General features: G+C 35.0%; 1 long non-coding RNA gene across 1 annotated transcript; it reads left to right on the top strand.

The window, feature by feature from the left end:
• Positions 1–783: 783 nt before the first annotated feature.
• Positions 784–8668, top strand: LOC141616987 (uncharacterized). Its single transcript, XR_012531072.1, has 2 exons — positions 784–1081; positions 3687–8668. It is a non-coding gene; the product is annotated as an uncharacterized LOC141616987 (long non-coding RNA).
• Positions 8669–9649: the final 981 nt, after the last annotated feature.

The raw sequence follows: 9649 nt of genomic DNA, 5'->3' as shown, positions 1-9649 counted from the left end.
AGGATATTAGCATTGAGTCAAGAAGCCTATATCGATAAGATTCTTGACCGATTCAATATGAAAAATTCCAAGAGAGGTTTTCTACCTATGGGCAGTGGGATCAATTTGAGTAAGTCACAGTGTCCTATTGAGCCTAAGGATATTGAACTCATGAAATCGATTCCCTATGCTTCCGCTGTTGGATCGATCATGTATGCTATGATGTGTTCTCGTCCTAACATCCCGTATGCTTTAAGTATGATGAGTCGTTTTCAGAAAACTCCAGGTGAGAGTCACTGGATAGCCGTCAACAATATTCTAAAGTACTTGAGAAGGACTAAAGATTCATTCTTAGTGTTTGGAGGAGAATCTGAATTACGTATACGAGGTTATACGGATGCCAGTTTCTAAACCGATAGGGATGATTTGAAATCCCAGGCTGGTTTTGTTTTTTTTGTTGAACGGAGGGGCGGTTTGCTGGAGAAGTTTCAAGGAGTCTCAGATCTTTGAATCTACAACTGGAAGCCGAGTACATTGCGGCTCTCCGGCTGCAAAGGAAGCTGTGTGGATTGGGCAATTTTTAGGGGGACTGAAGGTAGTTCCAACCGCCGAGGATCCTATCACTTTGTATTTTGATAACAGAGGGGCAATTTTTCAAGCAAAAGAGCCCAAGTCTAGTAACAAGTCTAGACATGTAATACCCCAAATATTTTAAATATTCTTTTTAATATTTTAATTTAACATAAAAGAAAATATAATAATAAGAATAATAAGAGAAATGTACATCATCCGTTTTTTTTTTTTTTGAGTCGGTCACTTTTACTTTGCTAAAGACGGTGATGCTTATCACATTGGAATTTCAAGAGACACCAAGCCTCAGTCTTGTTCTTATCCCCACCATTTTTTTTAAGAAAACACAATTCAAGTTATTAGTCTTATTTTAATCACTACAATTATTTTGATTGTCTCATCTTATTGATCCATCCGTTATATTGGAGCCTTTACTCCACCTATCCTGCAATCCATCAAGTTTTTTTTCCTCTTGCTTTATATCATGGTCGCGGGTCGCAGTTATTTTGGATTAATTTTGCAGGCGGAGGAGGTAACACGATTATACTCCGATGTATGTGTCTATGTTATTTTGTGTACATTTGATAACAAAAGTGTTTGTAGTAGTAGTGATTATAGTTTAAATGATTGTTTCACCGTATTATGATTTATGAATAACAATTTTATATTTCTAGGTTTGATTGTGAGATGATGGGTCATAGTTTAATTATAGTAGAGCAATATTAACGGAATCAATCCAGATTAATTTTGTAATAGAAATCAATGTTTTGTTGGTGATAATGATTTATTTGATTGATTGTACCCAGTAGTCTTTAACGATGGAGTACAACTTGTATTTGAAGGTGGATAATTATACGAAACCACAGTAGGAGTTGATCATCCAAATGTATATCGGCTCATATAATTGGGATTTCGTTAACGAGAATGCATCAAAGTTAAAGATAATGAGTTTGGATGAGAGATTTGGTTATATGGCCATTTAAGATCGCATTTTTGTAACTGGTCTCCGATTTAATAGTTAGCTTGCATTAATATACGTATTCATTGCGTAAGTACCCAATAAAGATTAACTCAAGTTCCATGGATTGACTTTGTTTCATAGTAGTTTCAACTGTCAGGTCTTGAAATCAAGTTAGGATTCAGGCTTGGTTTTGAGTCAAATGTATATCGGCTCATATAATTGGGATTTTGTTAACGAGAATGCATCAAAGTTAAAGATAATGAGTTTGGATGAGAGATTTGGTTATATGGCCATTTAAGATCGCATTTTTGTAATCGGTCTCCGATTTAATAGTTAGCTTGCATTAATATACGTATTCATTGCGTAAGTACCCAATAAAGATTAACTCAAGTTCCATGGATTGACTTTGTTTCATAGTAGTTTCAACTGTCAGGTCTTGAAATCAAGTTAGGATTCAGGCTTGGTTTTGAGTCAAATGTATATCGGCTCATATAATTGGGATTTTGTTAACGAGAATGCATCAAAGTTAAAGATAATGAGTTTGGATGAGAGATTTGGTTATATGGCCATTTAAGATCGTATTTTTGTAACTGGTCTCCGATTTAATAGTTAGCTTGCATTAATATACGTATTCATTGCGTAAGTACCCAATAAAGATTAACTCAAGTTCCATGGATTGACTTTGTTTCATAGTAGTTTCAACTGTCAGGTCTTGAAATCAAGTTAGGATTCAGGCTTGGTTTTGAGTCCTTTTATCTATGGTTGAAGGAGTTGCGTGGGTGGTTTAGTAGGGTGATATATATATGGGTGTACTATGGGATGTTATATGGAGTTATGTGGGACTTAAAGTGTCAATGTTACTAGCTAGCCAATGGCATCTGTAAAGCTCTGTTTTGTTGTCTTTATGGCAAAAGGTTGTCAAGGCCATGTGCGTCTTATTAGCCTTGTTTTATATACTAGTGGTTAATTGTTGAAGGGAATTATGTTGATGATGGTTTCGAACTGCTTGTTGCCGTCGTACCAACATCGGTGTGAGGATGATTCCAGGTGCAAAGTCAGTAGCTAGAAGCTTGGTTTTGTCATATTACTTAACAAGAATGTTGTGTGTATAATGCTTGACCAATAAGTTATATATAAAGAGTAGTAGGAATACTTTGCTTAGTTTTTAAGTATGGATTCAAATAATATTGGTTGGTGACGATGTGAATTGTCCGCTTGATCATGAAAGCGGTTTCGCAAGTAACAGTAATAGTTCAAGTTTGTTTTTGTGGGTTTGGTAAATCAACTTGTGGGTGTGCTAGTTCACTGAGCCAAGTTTGGCTTATATTGGGATTTAGTGGTTTTGTAATTTTGGTCGTCATTTTCTTTGACTTTGGTTTGTCAGGGGCTCTAGTTTGGGTGTTTGCAAGGGAATAAATTGTATGAAGTTAGTCTTAGGAGATTAATTTGGAAGCGTTTCTTTTTAATTATACTTGTGTTTATTTTTATTTACACGTAGTAAGTACTCGAGTTATATTATTTTGGAAGTAATTATACTACTATCTTTGTAATATGACAACTCGGCTTTGTTTCGAAATTTTACAATTTATTTAGCTTATCCGCTAAATTTCAGTCATAACTGGAAGATTATAGTTTGGCTCATAACCCGCAGTGGTGAGCCGGGCATCCAAAAATGTCTAGTGACGATTATAGATTAGCTCACCCCGCAGTGGTTGTGCCAGGCATTTTGTAAATGCCTAGTGAAGATTATAGATTGGCTCATAACCCGCAGTGGCGAGCCAGGCATACAAAAATGCCTATTGAAGATTATAGATTGGCTCATAACCCGTTGTAGCGAGTCGGGCATACAAAAGAGAATGCGTTTAGTAGTCGACTTGACCTAGAGGTGTGCACATAAAGTTTGTCTACAGCCACTCGTTTTAATCTCTTAGTCTTGAGGAAGTAACATTCTTACTTGCTTGCACTTGATTTGTCTTCTGACGAATCCATTCAGTAGAGACAAAATTACTTCATTTGTTCTATTATTTTATATTCTAAATTAAAAAAATCTCCTTTTCTTTTGTTCTAATATTTAAATTGCTAGCGGCAACTTATATTATATTAAGGTAGTGTCTGTTACTGGAGCTGACGTGTTTGACCCATTTGGGCTACCGTCATGGTGACGATTTATTTTCAGGTGACTTCCGCTACGGTTCAAAAAATTTTCAAGTTGAGCTTTTGGTTCAAGACTTTCTACAAATTTTATATCATTTTGTATAAAAAGAAGTTTTTAAGAAGAGGCTTTGTATATTAATTATAATATCTCTGTATTTCGGCGAGTTTTATATGTAAAAGTCAGTTTTAATTTAGCCGAAAATCCGGGATGTTACAATTGGTATTAGAGCGGGTTCTTTCTTTGTTAGGTGTTGAGATCCTCATATCTTGATGCCGACTTTTTACTTAGAAATTCTTGTTTGAGTTACTTTTGGCTAATATTTTTTTTTAATATTTCAAAAAAATAAAAAATGAATCTGTTTTTTTTTTATTTTTTATTTTTTTTTTTTTTACGTTCGGGGATGAACTTTATTTTAAAGAGGATGAATTATAATACCCTAAAATTTTCAAAAGGGTTTCAATTTTCTTAAATCTTTCAAACAAATTGTTTGATCTAATTTTCAGAGGAGTTGTGACTAGGAATCACGCTAGCAATTCATATATTGACTGTTTACTCGGGTCAAGATGTATCGCAGTGCATATGTTATTTTTATTATGCTTTTGCATTATAGGTCATGTGCTTATACCCGGGAACTATATGTTAACATAGGGGGAATACATATGTAGTCTATCACTATGGCCTTCTGTTGAGTGGACGGTTTATACTATTAAGCTTGTAGATTTTGGACATGAGGCATGAGGGAGAGAGAAAAATAGCTTCTGTTTTGAGAGGTTGTAACCAAACATAGTTGTTTTGGCTTGAGAATAACTGAATGTAGAGGCTAGTTAAGACGAGTTTTTGATTGTGTTCTGTATTTTTGTTTTTTTTAACCATTCTTGCCCTCTGTGCAACATGAATTCATGATAGAGCTGTTAATAATGTGTGCAAGCTTCGAAGTATAGCTATTATTGGAAGTCAGTCATTTCAGATATATAATGGATGAATAATCATTCAAGAGGGTTTTATTTTGTGATACTGGATTTGGAGCGATAGAAATGTAGCAAAACTAAGGAAAACATCTTGTTGATTAGGCCACAACTGTTGGCACGACTTTTAGGGTGAATTTTTCTTCATCTTTCTTAGTTTTTAGTGCCTTGTTTGTCTTTCTTTCTTTCGCGCAAGCTCTATTTATTTTCATCATGCTTGCATAAGATTGATGCATGTTAAAGGAAGTATACTTGAGGATGGTCACTAGAAAGGAAGTTCTGTTTAATGTCGTAGGCCATAGTGCTTATAAAGCCAGCATGTTCACAAAATAGAGATTCGTGAAAAAAGAAAAAAAAAGAAAATTAGTTCTGGTTATACTCTCGGCAACTGAAATTTGAGAAAGTTTCCGTTGATGAACGCCTGAACCTAGCCAAAAAGCTGAAGTTTATCTCCTTTCCAAGCAATATCGCTTCCCATGTGGCAGGACTTATTTTCTCATTGAAGAATCCGTACATTAAGTTTCTTAAAAAGTTCGGGGTTGTTGAATTATTGCTACTTGGGACATTTGATGTAGTACACTTTGCTGAACTTTGCTAGAATTATGTGCGAGAGTAGATGATTGATTATGTATTCCTGAATCTTCCCTTGGATTAAAAATTGATGACTATCTAATTCTCTTCAGATGCCATAATGATGATATGAGCTTTGTGAACAATGTATTGTGCGACGACACTATTTAACCTTGCTTTGCTTACTTGAAGCTATTTGAGAAATTGGAGATGGGAATCATTTATTAGCTCCGCTAAGGATGACAAGTATGAACTTCGGGGACGAAGTTTCTTTTAAGGGGGCAAGATTGTAATACCCCAAATATTATAAATATTCTTTTTAATATTTTAATTTAACATAAAAGAAAATATAATAATAAGAATAATAAGAGAAATGTACATCATCCATTTTTTTTTGAGTCGGTCACTTTTACTTTGCTAAAGACGGTGATGTTATCACATTGGAATTTCAAGAGACACCAAGCCTCAGTCTTGTTCTTATCCCCACCATTTTTTTTAAGAAAACACAATTCAAGTTATTAGTCTTATTTTAATCACTACAATTGTTTTGATTGTCTCATCTTATTGATCCATCCGTTATATTGGAGCCTTTACACCACTTATCCTGCAATCCATCAAGTTATTTTTTTCCTCTTGCTTTATATCATGGTCGCGGGTCGCAGTTATTTTGGATTAATTTTGCAGGCGGAGGAGGTAACACGATTATACTCCGATGTATGTGTCTATGTTATTTTGTGTAGATTTGATAACAAAAGTATTTGTAGTAGTAGTGATTATAGTTTAAATGATTGTTTCACCGTATTATGATTTATGAATAACAATTTTATATTTCTAGGTTTGATTGTGAGATGATGGGTCATAGTTTAATTATAGTAGAGCAATATTAACGGAATCAATCCAGATTGATTTTGTAATAGAAATCAATGTTTTGTTGGTGATAATGATTTATTTGATTGATTGTACCCAGTAGTCTTTAACGATGGAGTACAACTTGTGTTTGATGGTGGATAATTATACGAAACCACAGTAGGAGTTGATCATCCAAATGTATATCGGCTCATATAATTGGGATTTTGTTAACGAGAATGCATCAAAGCTAAAGATAATGAGTTTGGATGAGAGATTTGGTTATATGGCCATTTAAGATCGTATTTTTGTATCTGGTCTCCGATTTAATAGTTAGCGTGCATTAATATACGTATTCATTGCGTAAGTACTTAATAAAGATTAACTCAAGTTCCACGGATTGACTTTGTTTCATAGTAGTTTCAACTGTCAGGTCTTGAAATCAAGTTAGGATTCAGGCTTGGTTTTGAGTCAAATGTATATCGGCTCATATAATTGGGATTTGTTAACGAGAATGCATCAAAGTTAAAGATAATGAGTTTGGATGAGAGATTTGGTTATATGGCCATTTAAGATCGTATTTTTGTAACTGGTCTCCGATTTAATAGTTAGCTTGCATTAATATACGTATTCATTGCGTAAGTACCCAATAAAGATTAACTCAAGTTCCATGGATTGACTTTGTTTCATAGTAGGTTCAACTGTCAGGTCTTGAAATCAAGTTAGGATTCAGGCTTGGTTTTGAGTCCTTTTATCTGTGGTTGAAGGAGTTTCGTGGGTGGTTTAGTAGGGTGATATATATATGGGTGTACTATGGGGCGTTATATGGAGTTATGTGGGACTTAAAGTGTCCATGGTACTAGCTAGCCAGTGGCATCTGTAAAGCTCTGTTTTGTTGTCTTTATGGCAAAAGGTTGTCAAGGCCATGTGCGTCTTATAAGCCTTGTTTTATATACTAGTGGTTAATTGTTGAAGGGAATTATGTTGATGATGGTTCCGAACTGCTTGTTGCCGTCGTACCAACATTGGTGTGAGGATGATTCCAGGTGCAAAGTCAGTAGCTAGAAGCTTGGTTTTGTCATATTACTTAACAAGAATGTTGTGTGTATAATGCTTGACCAATAAGTTATATATAAAGAGTAGTAGGAATACTTTGCTTAGTTTTTAAGTATGGATTCAAATAATATTGGTTGGTGACGATGTGAATTGTCCGCTTGATCATGAAAGCGGTTTCGCAAGTAACAGTAATAGTTCAAGTTTGTTTTTGTGGGTTTGGTAAATCAATTAGTGGGTGTGCTAGTTCACTGAGCCAAGTTTGGCTTATATGGGATTTAGTGGTTTTCTAATTTTGGTCGTCATTTTCTTTGACTTTGGTTTGTCAGGGGCTCTAGTTTGGGTGTTTGCAAGGGAATAAATTGTATGAAGTTAGTCTTAGGATATTAATTTGGAAGCGTTTCTTTTTAATTATACTTGTGTTTATTTTTATTTACACGTAGTAAGTACTCGAGTTATATTATTTTGGAAGTAATTATACTACAATCTTTGTAATATAACAACTCGGCTTTGTTTCGAAATTTTACAATTTATTTAACATATCCGCTAAATTTCAGTCATAACTGGAAGATTATAGTTTGACTCATAACCCGCAGTGGTGAGCCGGGCATCCAAAAATGTCTAGTGACGATTATAAATTAGCTCACCCCGCAGTGGCTGTGCCAGGCATTTTTTAAATGCCTAGTGACGATTATAGATTGGCTCATAACCCGCAGTGGCGAGCCAGACATACAAAAATGCCTACTGAAGATTATAGATTGGCTCATAACCCGTTGTAGCGAGTCGGGCATACAAAAGAGAATGCGTTTAGTATTCGACTTGACCTAGAGGTGTGCACATAAAGTTTGTCGACGGCCACTCGTTTTTATCTCTTAGTCTTGAGGAAGTAAAATTCTTACTTGCTTGCACTTGATTTGTCTTCTGACGAATCCATTCAGTAGAGACAAAATTACTTCATTTGTTCTATTATTTTATATTCTAAATTAAAAAATCTTCTTTTCTTTTGTTCTAATATTTAAATTGCTAGCGGCAGCTTATATTATATTAAGGTAGTGTCTGTTACTGGAGCTGACATGTTTGACCCTTTTGGGCTACCGTCATGGTGACGATTTATTTTCAGGCGACTTCCTCTACGGTTCAAAAGATTTTTAAGTTGAGCTTTTGGTTAAAGACCTTCTACAAATTTTATTTCATTTTGTATAAAAAGAAGTTTTTAAGAAGAGACTTTGTATATTAATTATAATATCTCTGTATTTCGGCGAGTTTTATATGTAAAAGTTAATTTTAATTTAGTCGAAAATCCGGGATGTTACAAGACACGTACTTAGGAAATTTCATGTAATTAGAGATTTAATCGAAAGGAAGAAAATTACAGTTTGTAAGGTTGAGACAGTTGACAACATCGCTGATCCTTTAACCAAGCTTTTGTCTCAAGCTAAACATTATAGACATGTAGTTTCGATGGGATTGAGACGAATGTCTGAACTGTTGTAAACTATATGATATGTAATAACTAAGATTTTGTATTTATTATTTCATATATGATAATTACATTTATCGTTGCATTCAGTTTTATATCTAAATTTTATATATTTTGTTTTTATCCAAATAGTTTGTAGGGACAATGTCGAACCCTATTAAAGTGAACTGGATTAAGATTGTATTTTGTCCCTAGTTACTTAATGAGGTGACGTCTCAGAGTGACTAGATTGTAAGGCGATAGATGACAAGTTCGCATGTCATATGGTCATAGTGATGGCTGATCGATTACATAGCCAGATTGTGAGACGATTTGTCGGACAGTGACCGTTTATAGAGTCCTTTTTGTTGCTAGGTCGTGGCGAGGATTTCTATTTATTCCTTCGAGTCAATTCCTTAGACTGGTGACTATTTGTCTGAGTTGGTGCGGTTTTCCGGTGGCTTTGGTTTTTGTTCTAGGTCGCGCTGTAAAAGGGGAGGCCGATGAGCATTAACTGGTCATTGTGAGCTGTATCGAACGAAGAAAATAGGTCAACGGGATTGTCCATTTAAGTCATATTTTATCTCAAGGCCACTCGAGGAGAGGTGACTTTAAATGCGTGGCCACGCTCGGATGAGATCTATAGTAGATTATCCGGTCAGACAGTCATTCTCCTGATCGAGGAAACCACTTTATGATATGATCACGTGCAAGAACGACCTGAAAGACATCTTGCATTGAGTGGGAGATTTTATTGGACAAGAGAATTGGTAATGCACACTTGTGTCGGACAAGTGGGAGATTGTTGGAGTAGCGTCCTCCACAATAAGTGCGTTTACATATTAAATCTCGTTAAAGGAATATCAGGGATTTATTTATTTAATTTGTCAGTTGGTCATCGTTAATCGGTAATGATTGGCTGACTAGAGTTTGACATTACTGTCGTGTGACGGCTGTGATCAGTTGATCCCTTTAGGTCACACCTATAGGATGACGCCCAAAAAGAATGAATTAATTGTTTGTATGAGATACAGGATAATTAATTCCTTGTAATATTTGACTTTTAATTAGTTGCGTAAATGTATTATTTC

Source organism: Silene latifolia, chromosome X (genome assembly GCF_048544455.1).
Source record: "Silene latifolia isolate original U9 population chromosome X, ASM4854445v1, whole genome shotgun sequence".
In the NCBI taxonomy this organism is placed as follows: domain Eukaryota; kingdom Viridiplantae; phylum Streptophyta; class Magnoliopsida; order Caryophyllales; family Caryophyllaceae; genus Silene; species Silene latifolia.
The sequence above is the reverse complement of the archived record's forward strand: the minus strand, read 5'-3'. Positions and strand labels throughout refer to the sequence as shown.